Source organism: Pogoniulus pusillus, chromosome 9 (genome assembly GCF_015220805.1).
Source record: "Pogoniulus pusillus isolate bPogPus1 chromosome 9, bPogPus1.pri, whole genome shotgun sequence".
NCBI classification, from domain to species: domain Eukaryota; kingdom Metazoa; phylum Chordata; class Aves; order Piciformes; family Lybiidae; genus Pogoniulus; species Pogoniulus pusillus.
Genome location: NC_087272.1, coordinates 38,975,506 through 38,986,457, shown reverse-complemented (window position 1 = coordinate 38,986,457; position 10,952 = coordinate 38,975,506). Strand labels below are relative to the sequence as shown.

The following is a 10,952-nucleotide window of genomic DNA, read 5'->3' as shown; positions in this document are numbered from 1 at the left end:
ACCACTCTGCTGAGCCCCTGCGAGCCACGGGAGACCTCTCTCGTGTCCGTGAGCCTTCTCAGACCACCTGCGCAACCCGGACTGAACAACGCCACCGGCACTCACCGGCCTGCCGCGCCAGCCCGGGGCCGGCTCCTTGCTGGACACAGCGCTCAGCCGGACTGCTGCAGCCTGCAAACCCGGACCCTGCTTTGCACAGGTGGCTGCTCACCACCCGATGACTCCCTGCGAGCCACGGGAGACCTCTCTCGCCTCCGTGGGCTTTCTCAAACGATCTGCTCAGCCTGGACTGAACAACGCCACCGGCACTCACCGGCCTGCCGCGCCAGCCCGGGGCCGGCTGCTTGCTGTACACAGCGCTCAGCCAGGCTGCTGCAGCCTGCAAACCCGGACCCTGCTTTGCACAGGTGGCTGCGACCACTCTGCTGACCCCCTGCGAGCCACGGGAGACCTCTCTCGTGTCCGTGGGCCTTCTCAGACGACCTGCTCAGCCTGGACTGAACCAGCAGCACAGCCCCATCGCATCATTGCCACGTCAAGTCCACCGCCTGGCTGCGACTCCCTCTTTTCCCGTCGATGCTTCGAGAGCGCAAACGTTGAGACTCTTAACCGGTGAGTAACCTACCTCTCTTTTACTCGACCTTGTCAAAGTTTGTGCTTAACTGATCCAGGGTAGGGTGTCCCCGGGCATGGCAGGAGGGTCGGAACTGGCTGATCCTTGTGGCCCCTTCCAGCCCTGCCTGGCTCTGTGATTCTAACCTTTCAGCGGCAGTTTGTGCTGCAAGGCTCTCTACTGACAAACGTTCCCGAAGGACTCTTCCTAACTCGTTTAGTTTGACTCTACATAGATGCGTTCTGCAAAACAGTTGTACCAACCGCATCATAGAACCCTCCTGTGTTAATTGTAAGTGTGCCCAGGGGGCTGAATGGGAGCCAGCAGAGTGCCCAGGGGGCCAAGAAGGTCAGTGGCATCCTGGCTTGCATTAAAAATGCTGTGCCCAGCAGGAGCAGGGAGGGGATTGTCCCCTTGGACTGGGCTCTGGTGAGGCCACAGCTTGAGTGTTGTGTTCAGTTTGGGGCACCTCAATATGAGAGAGATGTGGAGGTGCTGGAGTGGGTTCAGAGGAGGGCAACAAAGCTGGGGAAGGGCCTGGAGAATCAGTCTGATGAGGAAGGAGCTGAGGATAGTTAGTGTGAAACAGAGGACGCTGAGGGGAGACCTCATGACTTTGTACAGCTACTTGGAAGGACCCCGTGGTGAGGTTGGTGCTGGTCTCCTCTCACAGGTTGTTAACGATAGGACAAGAGGGATTAGCCTCAGGCTGCCACTGAGTAGGCTTAGACTGGACATTAGAATGGATCTTTTACCAGGCAGAGTGGTCAGACTTTGGAATAAGCTGCCCAGGGAGGTGGTGGAGTCCCCAACTCTGGATGTGTTTAAGGGTGGTTTGGATGTGGTGCTTGGGGCTCTGGTTTAGGGTGCACCTTGCAGAGCAGGGTTCTGGGTTGGACATGGTCATCCTGAGTGGCTTTGCCAACCTGACTGTTTCTGTGATGCTGTGAGCTTTGGGAAGCCTTGTACCAGTAGAGGTGTGGGCTTCCCACTTTGCAGTGGCACCCTGAGCTCTCTGCTCTCCCATATTGGCATCCTGCTGAGAGTCTGAAAAGCGAGAGCTTTACTGCAGTGTCTTGTGGTTGGGTTTCATTATCCAGGCTGTTTCACACAGCCAGCTCTGATTTTCCCCCCAGAGCTGCTAGTCTTTGTACTTGTGATTGCTTTATTACATACCAAGCATTTCAGTTCTATCCACTTGAGATGAAAAACGTCAGTAAAATACTGAGTTGGGAAGGTTTAAAGAGTTATTTTCCTCCTCCTCTCAACAACAGGAATAGTTTGGAAGTATTTTGGATGTAGAAGAGAAAAAAACAACAAACAATAAAATGGAATTGCTGCTTATATAAATCTAAGACAGGCTTCCCTATAATGTTCATGTGGAATTAAAGGAGTTTGGCAGCAGATAAAAGACTGACATCAGGAGCAGTTTATTAATAAGCAGTACAGGTAATGAATGTTGCCATTGCTGCAGTAATTGAAGGTGACAACACACGCTTAGGGGATTCCTTTTTGGGGCTGCAGGAAACAAAAAGCAACCAAGGCAAGTGGCTTGAATCTGTCCTCTGTCTGCTTGGGCAGTGACAAGGCAAAGCAGAGAGCTAGGAGACAGTCTTGGCTGTGCTAAGTCAGGCTTTGTCCATGCAGAGTGGGTTTGGATGCTGTAAGAGTGGAACCTGAGTGAAAAGTTGCTCTTCAGGAATCAGCTTAAGCCACAAGACTGCGTCTAGGAGCAGGTGCAGAGCTGTTGGAGGGTAGTAGAGCCCTGCAGAGGCACCTGGCCAGGCTGGATGGGTGGGCAGTGGCCAAGGGGATGAGACTGAACAAGGCCAAGTGCAGGGTTCTACACTTTGGCCACAACCCCAAGCAGCACTAGAGGCTGGGGCCAGAGTGGCTGAGAGCAGCCAGGCAGAGAGGGAGCTGGGGGTGGTGGCAGAGAGGAGCTGAAGAGGAGGCAGCAGTGCCCAGGTGGGCAGCAGAGCCAATGGCATCCTGGGCTGGCTCAGGAGCAGTGTGGGCAGCAGGACAAGGGAGGTTCTTGTGCCCCTGTGCTCAGTACTGCTCAGGCCAGCCCTGGAGTGCTGTGTCCAGTTGTGGGCTCCTGAATTGCAGAGAGCTGCTGAGGTGCTGGCAGGTGTGGAGAGAAGGGCAGCAAGGCTGGGGAGGGGCCTGGAGCAAAGCCCTGTGAGGAGAGGCTGAGGGAGCTGGGGGTGTGCAGCCTGCAGCAGAGGAGGCTCAGGGCAGAGCTGATTGCTGCCTGCAGCTGCCTGCAGGGAGGCTGTAGCCAGGTGGGGTTGGGCTCTGCTGCCAGGCAGCCAGCAGCAGAAGAAGGGGACAGAGTCTGAAGCTGTGGCAGGGCAGGTCTAGGCTGGATGTTGTTAGGAAGTTGCTGGCAGAGAGAGTGATTGGCATTGGAATGGGCTGCCCAGGGAGGTGGTGGAGTGGCCGTGGCTGGAGGTGTTGAAGCCAAGCCTGGCTGGGGCACTTAGTGCCATGGTGTGGTTGGTTGGGCAGGGCTGGGTGCTAGGTTGGGCTGGCTGAGCTTGGAGCTCTCTTCCTGCCTGCTTGAATCTGTGATTCTATGATCTGTATTCTCGAGGGAAGGAAAGAAGAGCAGCATCCCATTGCTTTTCTTCTGCCAAACTTGAAATGAAGAATGTCGCCCAGGTGCCAGTGCCTAGAGGATTTCCAGACTGTGAATTTCAGCCTCAGAGACAGGAGATGAACTCAGGCTGCAAGGAGGAGCAGAGCCTGTGTCTCAGAGAGGGCTGAATGGCAACCATACTCCTCTGGTGTTCCCAGAGTGTTGTCTTCAGCTTCTCTCCAGTCAATATGCTGGCGACTGCAGGTCCCATTCATCTTCTCCTAACTCTCCCTTTACAACGTGCAGGAACTGTGATGTGTGACTCAGGAATTTAACTCTGGAAAACATAAGCTGAAAGCTAGGAGTGGCAAGGAAGAATATAACTCTTGTGGTTCAAGGCTATAAGCCAAGGGAGATCTGCTGTGACTGTGCATGCTTCATTTTCTTAGGAAATCAGCTCAGCATTCCTTGTTTTTCCTTTGTGTTGTCAAAGTTTAACGGAGGAACAGTACAAATCAGCCAGAAAAGTGCAGGGCATATGATTTGAGTTAGCGTTTTAGCACAGCAAATGAAATATGGATGGTTGCAAAACGGCTTCTAACTGTTCATCTGTATTTAAAGGGATGGTTTGTGTGATGCCATCGTGAAGTGCTAAGGTAAGAGGTGGTAAAGTACTTAAGACAGTGATTCACGCAGGGCTTAAAAACACCCAGAAGGACACAGCTTGTTTTCACAGAGCTGATGGGCCTCTCTCAGTGGTAGAGAAGACTTGTTTTCTTTTCATGAAGCTTTCTGTAGTGTGACCAGATTGTGCAGAGACAAGGCTGGAGGAACTGAAAGCTTGGGTTTGTTTTCTTTGGGAGAGTCCATTTTAGCCTGCCTCTGGCAGAAAACAACTGCATCCTTCGGGTTCTTCTTCACTTATTTCACTCTTGCCCTTGCTCACTTATTTCACTGCTTGCTCACTCATTTCACTCTTGCCCTTGCTCACTTATTTCACTGCTTGCTCACTCATTTCACTCTTGCCCTTGTTCACTTATTTCACTGCTTGCTCACTCATTTCACTCTTGCCCTTGTTCACTTATTTCACTGCTTGTTCACTCATTTCACTCTTGCCCTTGTTCACTTATTTCACTGCTTGCTCACTCATTTCACTCTTGCCCTTGTTCACTTATTTCACTGCTTGTTCACTCATTTCACTCTTGCCCTTGCTCACTTATTTCACTGCTTGCTCACTCATTTCACTCTTGCCCTTGTTCACTTATTTCACTGCTTGCTCACTCATTTCACTCTTGCCCTTGTTCACTTATTTCACTGCTTGTTCACTCATTTCACTCTTGCCCTTGCTCACTCATTTCACTCTTGCCCTTGCTCACTCATTTCACTCTTGCCCTTGCTCACTTATTTCACTCTTGCCCTTGTTCACTTATTTCACTCTTGCCCTTGTTCACTTATTTCACTGCTTGTTCACTTATTTCACTCTTGCTCTTGTTCACTTATTTCACCACTTGTTCACTTATTTCACTCTTGCCCTTGTTCACTTATTTCACTCTTGCCCTTGCTCACTCATTTCACTGCTTGCTCACTCATTTCACTCTTGCCCTTGCTCACTCATTTCACTCTTGCCCTTGCTCACTTATTTCACTGCTTGCTCACTCATTTCACTCTTGCCCTTGTTCACTTATTTCACTGCTTGCTCACTCATTTCACTCTTGCCCTTGTTCACTTATTTCACTGCTTGTTCACTTATTTCACTCTTGCCCTTGCTCACTCATTTCACTCTTGCCCTTGCTCACTCATTTCACTCTTGCCCTTGCTCACTCATTTCACTCTTGCCCTTGTTCACTTATTTCACCACTTGTTCACTCATTTCACTCTTGCCCTTGCTCACTCATTTCACTCTTGCCCTTGCTCACTCATTTCACTCTTGCCCTTGCTCACTCATTTCACTCTTGCCCTTGTTCACTTATTTCACTCTTGCCCTTGTTCACTTATTTCACTGCTTGTTCACTTATTTCACTCTTGCTCTTGTTCACTTATTTCACCACTTGTTCACTTATTTCACTCTTGCCCTTGTTCACTTATTTCACTCTTGCCCTTGCTCACTCATTTCACTGCTTGCTCACTCATTTCACTCTTGCCCTTGCTCACTCATTTCACTCTTGCCCTTGCTCACTTATTTCACTGCTTGCTCACTCATTTCACTCTTGCCCTTGTTCACTTATTTCACTGCTTGCTCACTCATTTCACTCTTGCCCTTGTTCACTTATTTCACTGCTTGTTCACTTATTTCACTCTTGCCCTTGCTCACTCATTTCACTCTTGCCCTTGCTCACTCATTTCACTCTTGCCCTTGCTCACTCATTTCACTCTTGCCCTTGTTCACTTATTTCACCACTTGTTCACTCATTTCACTCTTGCCCTTGCTCACTCATTTCACTCTTGCCCTTGCTCACTCATTTCACTCTTGCCCTTGCTCACTCATTTCACTCTTGCCCTTGTTCACTTATTTCACTCTTGCCCTTGTTCACTTATTTCACTGCTTGTTCACTTATTTCACTCTTGCTCTTGTTCACTTATTTCACTCTTGCTCTTGTTCACTTATTTCACCACTTGTTCACTTATTTCACTCTTGCCCTTGTTCACTTATTTCACTCTTGCCCTTGCTCACTTATTTCACTCTTGCCCTTGCTCACTTATTTCACTCTTGCCCTTGCTCACTTATTTCACTCTTGCCCTTCCCAGGAATGTTCCTGCAGTTCCCTTCCTCCTGTGCTGTCTCTTGGGCTGTTGATAGCATCCTTAAGCACACCACCATCATCGAGGGATAAGAGCAGTTGAGTGCTAAGGGAAGCAGAAATCAGACCTGTAATGTTCTGAGTAGTGCAGGGTTCTTGTCTAAGTGCATTGCCAAGCTAACCTGTAAGGTACAGCTCAGTTTTAAATGCAGGGTTATTGGAAATCAATATTCAGCACATCCTTAATTTTTGATGATGTTTTGCAATCATAGAATGGTTTAGGTTGGAAAGGACCTCGAGGATCATCCAGTTCCAACCCACTGCCGTAGGCAGGGACACTTCCCACTAGAACAGGTTGCTCAAGGTCTCATCCAGCCTGGTCTTGAACATCTCCAGGGAGGTTGTGGAGCACAGAATCCCCCAATGTGATCTTTGATCACATTGGGGGATTCTGTGCTCCACAACCTCCCTGGGCAACCTGTGCCAGTGTCTCACCACCCTCACTGCAAACAACTTCTTCCTTATATCCAGTTTCAGTCTCTCCTCTGCCAGTTCAAACCCATTCCTCCTCATCCTGTCATTACCAGACCTTGTCAATAGTCCCTCCCCAGCCTTACTGTAGCCCCCTTCAGATACCAGAAGGCCACTATGAGGTCTGCTCCAAGCCTTCTCTTCTCCAGGCTGCAGAGCCTCAACTCTCATAGCCTGTCCTCATAGCAATACTCTCTACCCCCTAAAGCAACTTTATAAACACATTAACAGCAACTCTATCAGACTTCTTTCTTTGTGTAAAGCACAACCTACACTCTTAGAGGTGGTTTAGCTGATGATGAAGCGTGGCAGACCTGCTGGTGCTGCACAATGAGGCAAGCTCTCACTTTGTATCCATGCATTAAGAGACAAATGTGTGAATCCTACACCTACAGCCTTAATTGGAGTTAAAGGTTGCCAGCCTGCATGGCAGGATCATCCAAAGAGGGAAAAAAAGAAGCCAATGTTTAAGCCATTGAGCATCCCACCCACGCTTCCACTCATTAGTTCCACTCAGCCTGGTCTAACCCTGCAGTTGTGCAGCAGTAGTAGTGTGCTAGGACCATCTGGCTAACCCCAGCAAGACATGTGGGCAGCTTGCCTTCAGAGATGAATACCAGCTTGCAGCAGCAGCACTAACAGCTGTAGCAAGCCAAAGAATGGAAAACAGATCCCTTAAGTTCATCTTCTTCCATAAAGGACTGAATGACCTGGGTCTGACAGTGCCAGTTTGAAATGGAGACGCTTGGCCAGATTTGCACATCCCTCCCTCTCTCTTTTTACAGTCAGTGCAGCTGATTGTAGCTCAAGAGCATTGATTACAGCAGGAATCTATAGGATATATTAGCAGATGGATGTTTTTTCCTTGCCTAGTGGAAATGAGGAATACTCTCTGGAGGTGGAGGATGGGAAAGTTACCCCTACTAGCTCATATAATCTTTAGCTTTCTCTTCCTAGCAGGCACAGCATAATTTCCATGAGCTGCTTTGAAGATGTCTCTTTTACCTCTTCCCAGAACCACAGAGTCACAGAATGTCAGGGGCTGGAAGTGAGCTCCAAAGCTCATCCAGTCCAACCCCCCTGCCACAGCATGGACACCTAAAGCAGATCACACAGCAGCACAGGCAGGCAGGGTTTGAATATCTCCAGAGAGGGAGACTCCACAATCCCCTTGGGCAGGCTGTGCCAGGGCTCTGGCACCCTCACAGGGAAAAAAATCCTCCTCACGTTTCCATGAAGCTTCCTCTGCCTCAGCTGCCACCCAGTGCCCCTTGTGCTGTCCCTGGGCATCACCCAGCAGAGCCTGGCTCCAGCCTCCTGCCACTCACCCTGCACACATTGAGGTCACCTCTCAGTCCCCTCCTGTCCCAGCAGCACAGCCCCAGCTGCCTCAGGCTCTGCTCCTAACAGAGCTGTTCCGTTCCCTTCCTCATCTTTGTGGCTCTGTGTTCAAGCAGTTCTATGTCCCCTTGATCTGGGGGGCCCAGAACTGGACTCAGCACTCCAGATGTGGCCTCAGCAGGGCAGAGGGGAGGGACAGGAGAACCTCTCTGGAGCTACTAAGCACAGTCCTTCTAATCCAGCCCAGAATGGCATTGCCCCTCCTGGCCACCAGAGCACATTGCTGGCTCATGCTCACCCTCCCATCCTCCAGGACCCCCAGATCCTTTTCCCCTTTTCTGCCTTCCAACAGCTCAGTCCCCAACCTGTACTGCTCCCTGGGGTTGTTCTTTCCCAGGTGCCAGACTCTACATTTGCCCTTGTTGAATTTAACTCAATTTCTTCCCAGCTAACCCTCCAGCCTGTCCAAGTCTGGCTGAATGGCAGCACAGCCTTCTGCTGTGGCAGCTCTTGCACGTCTACAACGTTTTAGAAGACAGACTGGGACAGAGAGGGGCAGAACAGTTTTGCTTGAGATCAAGGCCATGTGTCCCACACAGCACTGAGCAGCTCTGCCTTGCTTCCTGAACTACTCAGTGTCTTTACTTCCTGCTTACCTGTCGTGAAACTAATGTGTTCCAGAAAGGATAGAGTTGCCTGAGCATCTGCAGTCCTACAGGGAGCTGTGAGGGTGAAGTACTTTTTAATCTGCCTCTACAAATGGTGCAAAACCAAGTAGGTGGAGGAGAGGTTTGGATGCTGGGAAGCGTAGTGCTTCATTCGTCACCCTGAGAGCAAGCCACAAACCATGCGTGCAAAGGGAGATTTGATTCCTTCTGCCTCTTGGCCTTGATATTATTTCTCCTTCCACTTCATGTGGAACAGGAAATGACTTCTCTTCTCCCTCAAGAGAGCACCTCCACGTCAGCTGCTTTGTTAAATGATTCCATAAGATTAATTCTCCTTAGATGAAAGTGTAGCCACAAGGAAGGTGCTGAATGCGCACTCACCGCTAGCAAAGGATGTGGATCTAGGGTAGGGTGTCCCTGCCCATGGCAGGGGGGTTGGAACGAGATGATCCTTGTGGTCCCTTGCAACCCTGACTGGTTCTATGACCATGCACAGTATCATAGACTCATAGAATCAACCAGGTTGGAAGAGACCTCCAAGTTCATCCAGCCCATGCAATCCAGACATGTGCCTCTGTACACCTTAGGCAAATTCAGCAGTGGGGAGAGCAGGTGAGACACTGGCACAGGTTGCCCAGGGAGGTTATGGCTGCTCCCTTCCTGGAGGTGTCCAAGGCCAGTTGGATGAGGCCTTGAGCAACCTGTTCTAGTGAGAGGTGTCCCTGCCTAAGGCAGGGGTTTGGAACTGGATGAGCTTTGAGCTCCCTTCCAGCCTAAACCATTCCATGATAAAAGACTGGATGGGGCACTTAGTGCCATGGTCCTGTTGATTGGATAAAGCTGAGTGCTAGGTTGGGCTAGATGAGCTTGGAGGTCTCTTCCAACATGCTTGATTCTATGATCTCCAGAGGTGCCTTCCAACCCCTAACATCCTGTGAACTGTCATACTGCCACCCTTTTAGCTCTGCACCTTCCTCCACCATCACTTGCTCTCTCACCAACTGGATAGGACTGGATGATCTTGGAGGTCTCTTCCAACCTGGTTGATTCTGTTGATTGGTTATAGGAGACCCTAAGACCCTCCCTGTCCTTGCTTGTTTGCTCAGGTTGCCCTGGGAATTGAGCTCAGCTGCTTCTCCTTAGCGAGCTAATTGGCAGCATGTCTACAGCTGCTCCAGGGATGGGCTGAGGTTAGAAAAGGCTGCTGCTGGGGGGGTGGATTTCACTTTCACCTGTGCTCAGTTTCTGACCTCCCTCTACTGATGCCTAGTGAGTGTCTCACTGAGTTCAACAGCTTGGTTCTAAGGGCTGCTTCTTGTCTGGGGAGCAGGGATGGATTCATGGCCTCTGTGGCAGGCAAGGGTTGGGGTTTACTGCGAGGTCTGTGTGCTGAGGTGGAAGCAGGCACACAAGGCACAGTGTGTTTGTTCAGCAGGGGAGCTCCAGCTGCCTTTAGCAAGCTTTTGGTCCCAGTGCAAACACAGAAGAGGCAATTGAACTTGCTCTGAGTATCACCAGGGTAGATTGCTTGCTGATGATCAGCCTGTGCTGTGTGCTTGAAGCTGCATTCAATAGGAGCTGTAAGAGCTGCAGCAAAACTGCTAAGTCAGGCAGTCAGAAGATTAACTTCAAATTGCCAGGTTGGTCTTCTGTGTGCCTCCTTGCTGTGGTGTTCTCTGGTGATTGAGGATTGCATACTCTTTATTCTCCACTTGATCCTTGCTCAGAACACTCTGAGAAATGCTTTAAGCTGTTAGATGTGAAATCTTGTTTCCTGTCAGGAACTCTGGAGTGGAGGCAAAACCTGCTGTTGAGTAGCTGTGACTGTATGAGTGTCCCTGCTTTTGCTTGTGACCCCTGGTTTAGGGTGAGCTTGTGCTGTACTGCATCCCATGCACTGCAAAGAGGCCAGGGTCCTGTGGGGTAAAAGTTAAGGCTGCCAAGAGGTGCTGAATGCAACAGGCACATGAAAGCTTCTGAATGATTCTGTGTGAGAAATAGCTTCTGCTGTGCTCCTCTAAAATATGGACAAACCTCTTGTTTGGAGGTAATAAGGACAAACCTCCCTATTACAGGCAAGCTCTGGTTGGGCTGGAAGGTGTCCAGAGAAGGGCCATGAGGATGATCAGAGGGCTGCAGCTTCTCTCCTCTGAGGACAGGCTGAGAGAGTTGGGGTTGTTCAGTCTGGGCTCTGAGGAGACCTTCTTGTGGCCTTCCAGTATCTGAAGGGGGCTAAAAGAAAGCTGGGGAGGGACTTTTTAGGGTGTCAGGTAGTGACAGCATTAGGGGAATGGAGCAAAGCTACAGGAGGGGAAATTTAGATTAGGCAGTAGGAAGAAGTTCTTGCCCATGAAGGATGGAGAGGCAATGGAACAGATTGCCCAGAGAGGTGGTGGAAGCCTCATCTCTGGAGGTGTTTAAGACCAGGCTGGATAAGCCTCATTCTTGGAGGTGTTTAAGGCCAGGCAAGATGAGAC

At 50.2% G+C, this 10,952-nt stretch overlaps 1 long non-coding RNA gene across 1 annotated transcript; it reads left to right on the top strand.

Moving 5' to 3' along the window:
• The first annotated feature begins 269 nt into the window (after positions 1-269).
• Positions 270-10,342, top strand: LOC135178520 (uncharacterized). The gene is made up of 3 exons (XR_010303581.1): positions 270-612; positions 3,819-3,853; positions 10,257-10,342. It is a non-coding gene; the product is annotated as an uncharacterized LOC135178520 (long non-coding RNA).
• The last annotated feature ends 610 nt before the right edge of the window (positions 10,343-10,952 follow it).